This window comes from Carassius carassius, chromosome 5 (assembly GCF_963082965.1).
Source record: "Carassius carassius chromosome 5, fCarCar2.1, whole genome shotgun sequence".
Classification (NCBI taxonomy): domain Eukaryota; kingdom Metazoa; phylum Chordata; class Actinopteri; order Cypriniformes; family Cyprinidae; genus Carassius; species Carassius carassius.
Genome location: NC_081759.1, coordinates 31,676,903 through 31,687,076, shown reverse-complemented (window position 1 = coordinate 31,687,076; position 10,174 = coordinate 31,676,903). Strand labels below are relative to the sequence as shown.

Genomic DNA, 10,174 nt, shown 5'->3' with positions numbered 1-10,174 from the left:
TTCATTTGTGTTTATGCAATTTATATTTATGAAATAAAATGTATCAGTAAAATGCATCTTGTGCAGCAGATCCAATCAGGCACACCATCAATTAAGCTTCTTCACCTTTTAATACTGTATAAATTTATAAAGACCTGACCTACATGAGACCCTCTGTGAATTCTTTATGTGGACTGTATACTTCATTACCAATAGTAACTATTTCTCTAAATTTTAGTAAACCGCCACCATGAGTACGGACGCGGAGATGGCCATTTATGGCAAGGCTGCCATTTACCTCCGTAAGCCTGAGAAGGAGAGAATCGAGGCTCAGAGCAAACCATTTGATGCCAAGTCTGCCTGCTATGTGATTGATGCTAAAGAACTGTATGTCAAAGGAACAATCAAGAGCAAAGACGGTGCCAAAGTCACAGTCATTGTGAATGACACTAAAGAGGTGAAATTTCAACATTTCAACTAGATTCTCTGTACATAAATGTACATAATTGAATTTATTTTCTGCTATATTTAATGGACCAAATTTATAGGAGAGAGTTGCAAAGGAGGAGGATGTCCACCCAATGAATCCTCCAAAGTTTGACAAGATTGAGGACATGGCCATGATGACCCATCTCAATGAACCCTCTGTGCTGTATAACCTCAAAGAGCGTTATGCCGCATGGATGATCTACGTAAGTTCTGGAGCAAAGTAAAACAGCATTTAAATTCATTTTGTCAATATTGTTGCAATCTGACCACTTCTTTGCTCATTTCAGACCTACTCTGGGCTTTTTTGCGCTACTGTGAACCCCTACAAGTGGCGGCTGCCTACAGAGGCAAGAAGCGTATGGAGGCCCCACCCCACATCTTCTCTGTCTCTGACAACGCCTATCAGGCCATGCTGACTGGTAAGACCTTACGGAAGTTAATTCCATAGATTTAATTAAATGTTGCTGTGTATAAAAATAAATATTTACCAGAAATTGTACACATTGCAATCTACAGATAGAGAAAACCAGTCTGTCCTGATTACGTAAGTATTTTCATTTCATTTCATATAGATATAGGTATATAAAAAATAAAATATAACCATACTGTATACTTCTGTCTCCTGAAAAGTGTGTATATTTTATCAATGTTGTTCTTCTCATCTTTAATAAACCAGTGGAGAATCTGGTGCTGGAAAGACTGTGAACACCAAACGTGTCATCCAGTACTTTGCCACAGTTGCAGTTCAAGGTGACAAGAAGAAAGAGCAGCAGGCTGCCGGTAAAATGCAGGTATGAGACTACCTAAAAATATATGTATTCGAGATAATAATAATAATAAAACATCTTTCAACCAATGCAGGGCTCTCTTGAGGATCAGATCATTGCTGCTAACCCTCTGCTTGAGGCTTATGGTAATGCCAAGACTGTGAGAAATGACAACTCCTCTCGTTTTGTAAGTTCACCACTTTCATTTACAGTACAGTTTGTTGGTTGTGCTGGATTTTCCTATTCAATGATTTCTATAAAACTATAATCATTACTGTTATTTATGTGTCATCTTATTTTGTTTAAAACAGGGTAAATTCATCAGAATTCACTTTGGCACATCAGGAAAACTAGCCAGTGCTGATATTGAGACATGTAGGTGGACATGATTTAATTTAATTTAATTAATGCATCCTACATTTGTCTGTCACACTTCAGATGATTGTGACACAAGTACATTCTCTCAACAGATCTGCTGGAGAAGTCTAGAGTGACATTCCAGCTTCCAGATGAGAGAGGCTACCACATCTTCTACCAGATGATGACCAACCATAAGCCTGAGCTGATCGGTAGATGCACATATTTGATTCAATGTTTTGATAATATTGTAAATACTCAGACAATACCAGATATTACTCTTTAATAAATGCTCTGTGTATTTTACAGAAATGACGCTCATCACCACCAACCCTTATGACTTCCCCATGTGCAGTCAGGGTCAGATCACAGTGGCAAGCATTGATGATAAAGAGGAGCTGATGGCTACTGATGTTAGTCAATGCTGTTTTTATTTTATTTTATTAACGCATTCTATATAAATATGTCTGATCATAGAGTTCATTCTTCTCTGTAATTTCCAGTCTGCTATTGACATTCTGGGCTTCACTGCTGAGGAGAAGATGGGCATCTACAAGTTCACTGGAGCTGTGCTTCATCATGGTAACATGAAGTTCAAGCAGAAGCAGCGTGAGGAGCAGGCTGAGCCTGATGGCACAGAGGGTGAGACTAAATACCAATGTGTGTGATCACATGCAGTGCTTTGCTTGAGAGAATCAAATACACTGATTCTTTCCATTTTAGAGAAGAAAAAATAGTTTTCAAGGCAAGAGATGTATGGATGTGTTCTACCCTTTAAACTTGCAGAGGCTGACAAAATCGCCTACCTTCTGGGTTTGAACTCTGCTGATATGCTCAAGGCTTTGTGTTACCCCAGAGTCAAGGTCGGAAATGAGTTTGTGACCAAAGGCCAGACTGTGCCACAGGTGTGTAGTAATATATGAAGTAACATATTTCCATCATGTCTGTGTGTTCAGTCTGAAAATCATAATTATATTTGACTAATTATAGCAAATCAGAGTTTTTAAGATGTTTTTTTTATTTTTTATTAAAATTCACTCTGTTCTCACAGGTTTACAACTCTGTTAGCGCCTTGTCTAAATCTATATATGAGAGGATGTTCTTGTGGATGGTCGTTCGTATCAACCAGATGTTGGACACAAAACAACAAAGAAATTTCTTCATTGGTGTGCTGGATATTGCTGGCTTTGAGATCTTTGATGTAAGAATGTTTTATGTTTATTTCATTTTATGGCAAAAGAAGTCACATTCGGTTGCTAGTAAATGATCCTGTTTCTTTCTCCAGTTCAACAGCATGGAGCAGCTGTGCATCAACTTCACCAACGAGAAACTGCAACAGTTTTTCAACCACCACATGTTTGTGCTGGAACAAGAGGAGTACAAGAAGGAGGGCATTGTTTGGGAATTCATTGACTTTGGCATGGACTTGGCTGCTTGCATTGAGCTCATTGAGAAGGTTTTTACTGGTTTATGAACTTATTAATTTCCATTTTCCATTTTCAAAAGTATACATTTTAAATAATAAACAACATTCTTTTATAAACAGCCCATGGGTATCTTCTCCATCCTTGAAGAGGAGTGCATGTTCCCCAAGGCTACAGACACTTCCTTCAAGAACAAGCTGTATGATCAGCATCTTGGCAAGTGCAATGCTTTCCAGAAACCAAAGCCTGCCAAAGGCAAGGCTGAGGCCCACTTCTCCCTGGTCCACTACGCTGGAACTGTGGACTACAACATTTCTGGCTGGTTGGACAAGAACAAGGATCCACTGAACGAGTCTGTTGTGCAGCTTTACCAGAAGTCTTCTGTCAAACTGCTGGCTACTCTCTACCCACCTGTTGTTGAGGGTATTGGGGAAAAAAGTGTTACTAATACAATTATGGATATTAATTTAACCAACCTTTTATTCGGTTTTGCTCTTTCTTTCTTGTTTTTGCATTCATAAGTGTTAATTTGTATCTTTATCTGATTAGAAACTGGTGGTGGAAAGAAGGGAGGCAAGAAGAAGGGTGGTTCCATGCAGACTGTGTCTTCACAGTTTAGAGTACGTCTTTGTTTGAAACCAAATTTGAATAATGATGCAGTGAAGCAGTGACTGTACATCAGCTTGCTTGATAAGTCAGAGAATATACACACACACACACACACACACACACACACACATATATATATATATATATATATATATATATATATAAACAAAAGAGAGAATGTGTCTAAGAATGCTGTAACTTTTCATGATTAACCAAGAGAACTTGGGCAAGCTCATGACCAACTTGAGGAGCACTCACCCTCACTTTGTGCGCTGTCTGATTCCCAATGAGTCCAAGACTCCAGGTACAGTTATAAGTGGCTTACATATATTTTGACATTAACAATATTTTAAAGTAATATTTATAATAATGATAATGTCAACTATCCAAGCTCATGATCTAAACTGTCCTTTATAGGTCTCATGGAGAACCACCTGGTTATCCACCAGCTGAGGTGTAACGGTGTGCTGGAGGGCATCAGAATCTGCAGAAAGGGCTTCCCCAGCAGAATCCTTTATGGTGACTTCAAGCAGAGGTAGCAGGGACCACATGAAAAAACATTTACTGTATGATGCTCTTAATCAGAGGAAAATAAGCATTTTGATTGACCTTCAACAGATACAAGGTGCTGAATGCCAGTGTAATCCCAGAGGGACAGTTTATTGACAACAAGAAAGCTTCTGAGAAACTCCTGGGATCCATCGACGTTGATCACGACCAGTACAGATTTGGACACACAAAGGTTAATATTCTACTTAACAGCTTTTTAAAAAATTAATGATCATGATTTTTTGTATAAGAATATTCTGTTAAAATCACTGCATTTATTATATATTCAGGTGTTCTTCAAAGCTGGTCTTCTGGGTACTCTTGAGGAAATGCGTGATGAGAAACTGGCTGCTCTGGTCACAATGACTCAGGCTCTTTGCCGTGGTTATCTGATGAGGAGAGAGTTTGTGAAGATGATGGAGAGGAGGTGAGAAATGTCTTGAATAAAGATAATATAAATAATACCTGTGGAATGGTAAATAATGATGATTATAACATTTAATAATGAATTATTCTTAGGGAATCCATTTACACCATCCAATACAACATCCGCTCATTCATGAACGTCAAACACTGGCCATGGATGAAGGTTTACTACAAGATTAAGCCTCTACTGAAGAGTGCTGAGACTGAGAAGGAGCTGGCAACCATGAAAGAGGACTTTGTAAAATGCAAAGAAGATCTTGCCAAGGCTGAAGCCAAAAAGAAGGAGCCTGAAGAGAAGATGGTGGCACTGCTGCAGGAGAAAAATGATCTGCAGCTGCAAGTAGCATCTGTGAGTTTACCTAAGTGAATTAACTGAAGTGTATCTCCATTAAAATGGAACAAAGTGGTTTTCAAAGAAATAACAATCTATTTTCCTAACAGGAATCTGAGAATCTGTCAGATGCTGAGGAGAGGTGAAGGTCAAGGTCAAGAGCAAAATCCAGCTTGAAGCTAAACTCAAAGAGACAACTGAGAGACTGGAAGATGAGGAAGAAATCAATGCTGAACTGACAGCTAAGAAGAGGAAGCTGGAGGATGAGTGCTCTGAGCTGAAGAAAGACATTGATGACCTGGAGCTCACCTTGGCTAAAGTGGAAAAGGAGAAACATGCCACTGAGAACAAGGTTGGAGATTTTGTTGGTTTAAGATATGATTTATTTCTGTTTTATATTATGGTGTAAACTATGTATTGTAAAAAAAAATTTGCAACAAAAAATTCACACAGGTCAAGAACTTGACTGAGGAAATGGCAGCTCAGGATGAAAGCATTGCCAAACTTACGAAGGAGAAGAAAGCCCTCCAAGAGGCACATCAGCAGACCCTGGATGATCTCCAGGCAGAAGAGGACAAAGTCAACACCCTGACCAAATCCAAGACAAAGCTTGAGCAGCAAGTTGATGATGTGAGTTACTAACTAAACATGTCATTAATTAATTAAATTAACTGTTTTTTTTTTTTTAGCCTGAAAATATTTTATCACTGTCCAATAGCTTGAGGGTTCTCTTGAACAAGAGAAGAAGCTCCGCATGGATCTTGAGAGAGCAAAGAGAAAGCTTGAAGGAGACCTGAAATTAGCCCAAGAGTCCATCATGGACCTCGAGAATGACAAGCAACAATCTGATGAGAAGCTGAAGAAGTAGGATGTTTTTGTGAACTCTTACAAAAATAATGGTTATCATTCATTTCAAATCATTCATTGTTCCCCTTTTACACACAGAAAAGACTTTGAAACAAGCCAGCTGCTCAGCAAGATTGAAGATGAACAATCTCTGTGTGCTCAACTCCAGAAGAAGATTAAGGAGCTTCAGGTATTTCTTTTTTCTTTTTTGCTGTTAAAGGCACTGGTAAAATAAAGGCTAATAAGGTTTTATTAATACCACTGTAGGCTCGCATTGAGGAACTGGAGGAAGAGATTGAGGCTGAGCGTGCTGCTCGTGCCAAGGTTGAGAAGCAGAGAGCTGATCTCTCCAGGGAACTTGAGGAGATCAGTGAGAGGCTTGAGGAGGCTGGAGGAGCCACTGCTGCTCAGATCGAGATGAATAAGAAGCGTGAAGCTGAATTCCAGAAGCTGCGTCGTGATCTTGAAGAGTCCACCCTCCAGCATGAAGCTACGGCTGCTGCCCTCCGTAAGAAGCAGGCAGACAGTGTGGCCGAGCTGGGAGAGCAAATCGACAACCTCCAGCGTGTCAAGCAGAAGCTCGAGAAAGAGAAGAGTGAATACAAAATGGAGATTGATGATCTCTCCAGCAACATGGAGGCTGTTGCCAAAGCAAAGGTTGGGAATTTTATGCCTAAAGAATACAGAACATGTCTTAAAGGTTTTCAAACATCTAATGACTTTTGCATATTTAGGCCAATCTTGAGAAGATGTGCTGCACAGTTGAGGACCAACTAAAGTCTAAGAATGATGAGAACCTTCGCCAGATAAACGACCTCAGTGCTCAAAGAGCAAGACTTCAAACTGAAAATGGTAACCAAAAACAATCGCAAAGAAATTAATAACATTATTCAGCACTGAATATCTACCAAAGTATTATTAGAGAAAACATACATTTTTCATTTTGCTTTTATACAGTTTGTTTTGATATTAACTGTTGGGAACATTAACACAATCTGATTCTAAATTTACACAGGTGAGTTTGGCCGTCAGCTTGAGGAGAAAGAGGCTCTGGTTTCTCAGCTCACCAGAGGCAAACAAGCTTTCACTCAGCAAATTGAGGAGCTTAAGAGGCAGATTGAAGAGGAGGTCAAGGTAATATCATCGACACAAACATTATTTCCACTTACTATGCAACCCAGCCAATATTATGTGACTTTGTTATCTAGGCCAAGAATGCACTGGCCCATGCTGTGCAATCAGCCCGTCATGACTGCGACCTGCTCCGTGAGCAGTTTGAGGAAGAGCAGGAGGCAAAGGCTGAGCTGCAGCGGGGAATGTCAAAGGCCAACAGTGAAGTTGCACAGTGGAGAACCAAATATGAAACTGACGCCATCCAGCGCACTGAGGAGCTTGAAGAGTCCAAGTATGAACATCACAAGAGCTGATTACTGTGTGTTCTTATCGAAAATTCTTTCATGTTAAAACTGGTGATGCATTTTAGGAAGAAGTTGGCTCAGCGTCTGCAAGAGGCAGAAGAACAAATTGAGGCTGTGAACTCCAAATGTGCCTCTCTGGAGAAGACCAAACAGAGACTCCAGGGTGAAGTGGAGGACCTCATGATTGATGTGGAGAGAGCCAATGCTTTGGCTGCCAACCTTGACAAGAAGCAGAGGAACTTTGACAAGGTAAAAAAATGATGTTCGAAATAAACTTGACCGTAGAATATCTTCATCAAAGGTCCTGGCAGAATGGAAACAGAAATATGAGGAAGGTCAGGCAGAGCTGGAAGGTGCCCAGAAAGAGGCTCGTTCACTCAGCACTGAGCTGTTCAAGATGAAGAACTCCTATGAGGAGACTCTGGATCAGCTGGAGACCCTCAAGAGAGAGAACAAAAATCTGCAGCGTAAGATTGAAACATTAAAAAGTAAATATATGTGATAAATGAATGCCAATAATGATACAGATTATATTTTTCCTTTCTACAGAGGAGATTTCAGACCTGACAGAGCAGCTGGGTGAGACTGGTAAGAGCATCCATGAGCTGGAAAAGGCCAAGAAGGCAGTGGAGACTGAAAAGGCAGAGATTCAGACCGCCCTGGAGGAGGCTGAAGTGAGTATCCTGAGATTAATATTCAATTCTTGGCATTATACTGTTGTCAATGCATATTTTTAAACTTATTTACTTTTCATAGGGCACCCTGGAGCATGAGGAGTCCAAGATTCTTCGTGTCCAGCTAGAGCTTAACCAGGTCAAGGGGGAGATTGACAGGAAGCTTGCAGAGAAGGATGAGGAGATGGAGCAGATCAAGAGGAACAGCCAGAGAGTCATTGAATCCATGCAGAGCACTCTGGACTCTGAGGTCAGGAGCAGGAATGATGCCCTGAGAATCAAGAAGAAGATGGAGGGAGACCTTAATGAGATGGAGATTCAGCTGAGCCACGCCAATCGCCAGGCTTCTGAGGCCCAGAAACAGCTCAGGAACGTTCAGGGACAACTCAAGGTATATGACTTCTCTTTGGTTTATGGGTTCAGTAATATGATTGTATAATCTAAGCTATGTTAAGTAAAGGCCAACAATAAACACATGAAAAGCTTACTACGTAATTGTTATGTTCAGGATGCCCAGCTGCACCTTGACGATGCTGTGAGAGGACAGGAAGACATGAAGGAGCAGGTGGCAATGGTGGAGCGCAGAAACACTCTGATGCAAGCTGAGATTGAGGAGCTGAGAACCGCTCTGGAGCAGACAGAGAGAGGCCGCAAAGTGACTGATCAAGAGCTTGTGGATGCCAGTGAGCGTGTTGGGCTGCTGCACTCTCAGGTAACAGCATACTATATTTTACAAGGAAATTAATTAATAAATTGAGAGCCTCATTTAAAATGTTCATACTGTTGCTTTTCCATGTTATAGAACACAAGACTCCTGAACACCAAGAAGAAGCTTGAGGCTGACCTTGTTCAGATCCAGAGTGAAGTTGATGACACTGTACAGGAAGCCAGAAATGCAGAGGAGAAGGCCAAGAAGGCCGTCACTGATGTGAGAAACAGTAGCTGCCTAATGATTCACAAAACACTTGTATGCTTAAAAATGTCAAACTAATATTTATCTATATCACTGCAAAAGGCTGCAATGATGGCAGAGGAACTCAAGAAGGAGCAGGACACCAGTGCTCACCTTGAGAGGATGAAGAAGAATCTGGAGGTGACAGTGAAGGACCTGCAGCACCGTCTGGATGAGGCTGAGAATCTGGCCATGAAGGGAGGAAAGAAACAACTCCAGAAGTTGGAGAGCAGAGTAATTTTATATATATATATAAAATATAATTTTAGGGTTTAATCTCTTAAAGGTGTTGCTTACACTTTTTCCTAAATTTAAAGCATCATCTAAGGTTCCAATAGTACTAACCAGGCAGTAACTATTAATTTGTTCACTTATTTATGTGCTATCAAAGGTTCGTGAGCTTGAGGCTGAAGTTGAAGCAGAACAGAGACGTGGATCTGATGCTGTTAAGGGTGTCCGCAAATATGAGAGGAGAGTGAAAGAGCTGTCTTATCAGGTATGATCATACCTGACCATATCGATAGGTTTATCCATACAAATCTATGAAATATTTCTTTATTGTTTGTAGACTGAGGAGGATAAGAAGAATATCAGCAGACTTCAGGATCTGGTTGATAAGCTGCAGCTGAAGGTCAAAGCCTACAAGAGGCAGGCTGAGGAGGCGGTATGTTAAATAAATCTGAACATTATAATAGCATAATAATTACCGGTAGGCATTTATTTACTTGATACATACTAAAAATGTTACTTTTTAGGAAGAGCAAGCCAATGCTCATCTCTCCAGGTTGAGGAAGGTGCAGCATGAGCTGGAAGAGGCTGAGGAGCGTGCAGACATTTCTGAGTCTCAGGTCAACAAGCTCAGAGCCAAGAGCCGTGATGCTGGAAAGGTAAGCTGCATAATAGCAGAATCTTTACTCAGTAAAGTAAATGCTTTCTTGCATTTACTGGGAAGAAACATACAGTATTCAGCTTATGCTTGAAAAATGTACTGAGTATTTACATGACTTTACTGTATGTCTTTTTTTTTGTCTTAGGCCAAAGAAGAGTGAAACCCTTAAACTGGGAACCTCCACTGAAGTCATATAATATGATTGTATAGTAGATTTACATGTAATATTCCTTTTGAAATAAATCTGTGCTCACTAGACATTTGTTTTGGAGTGATCTTAAGAGCAATTTTATTCTCATGAATTAATTTTTTTAAATGACATTATCACTTAAATACTGAAACATTCTAACATTTTAATACACATAATAGCTTTATCAATAATGTAAAAAGCTTGTTCATAAAGGTTTCCTCCACTGATGCAAGAAAAAAGTTAAACTTTATCATTAAAGTCAATTTTTTATGTA

General features: G+C 40.0%; 1 pseudogene; it reads left to right on the top strand.

Annotated features, from left to right (window-relative positions):
- The first annotated feature begins 217 nt into the window (after positions 1-217).
- Positions 218-9,964, top strand: LOC132141272 (myosin heavy chain, fast skeletal muscle-like; annotated as a pseudogene).
- Positions 9,965-10,174: the final 210 nt, after the last annotated feature.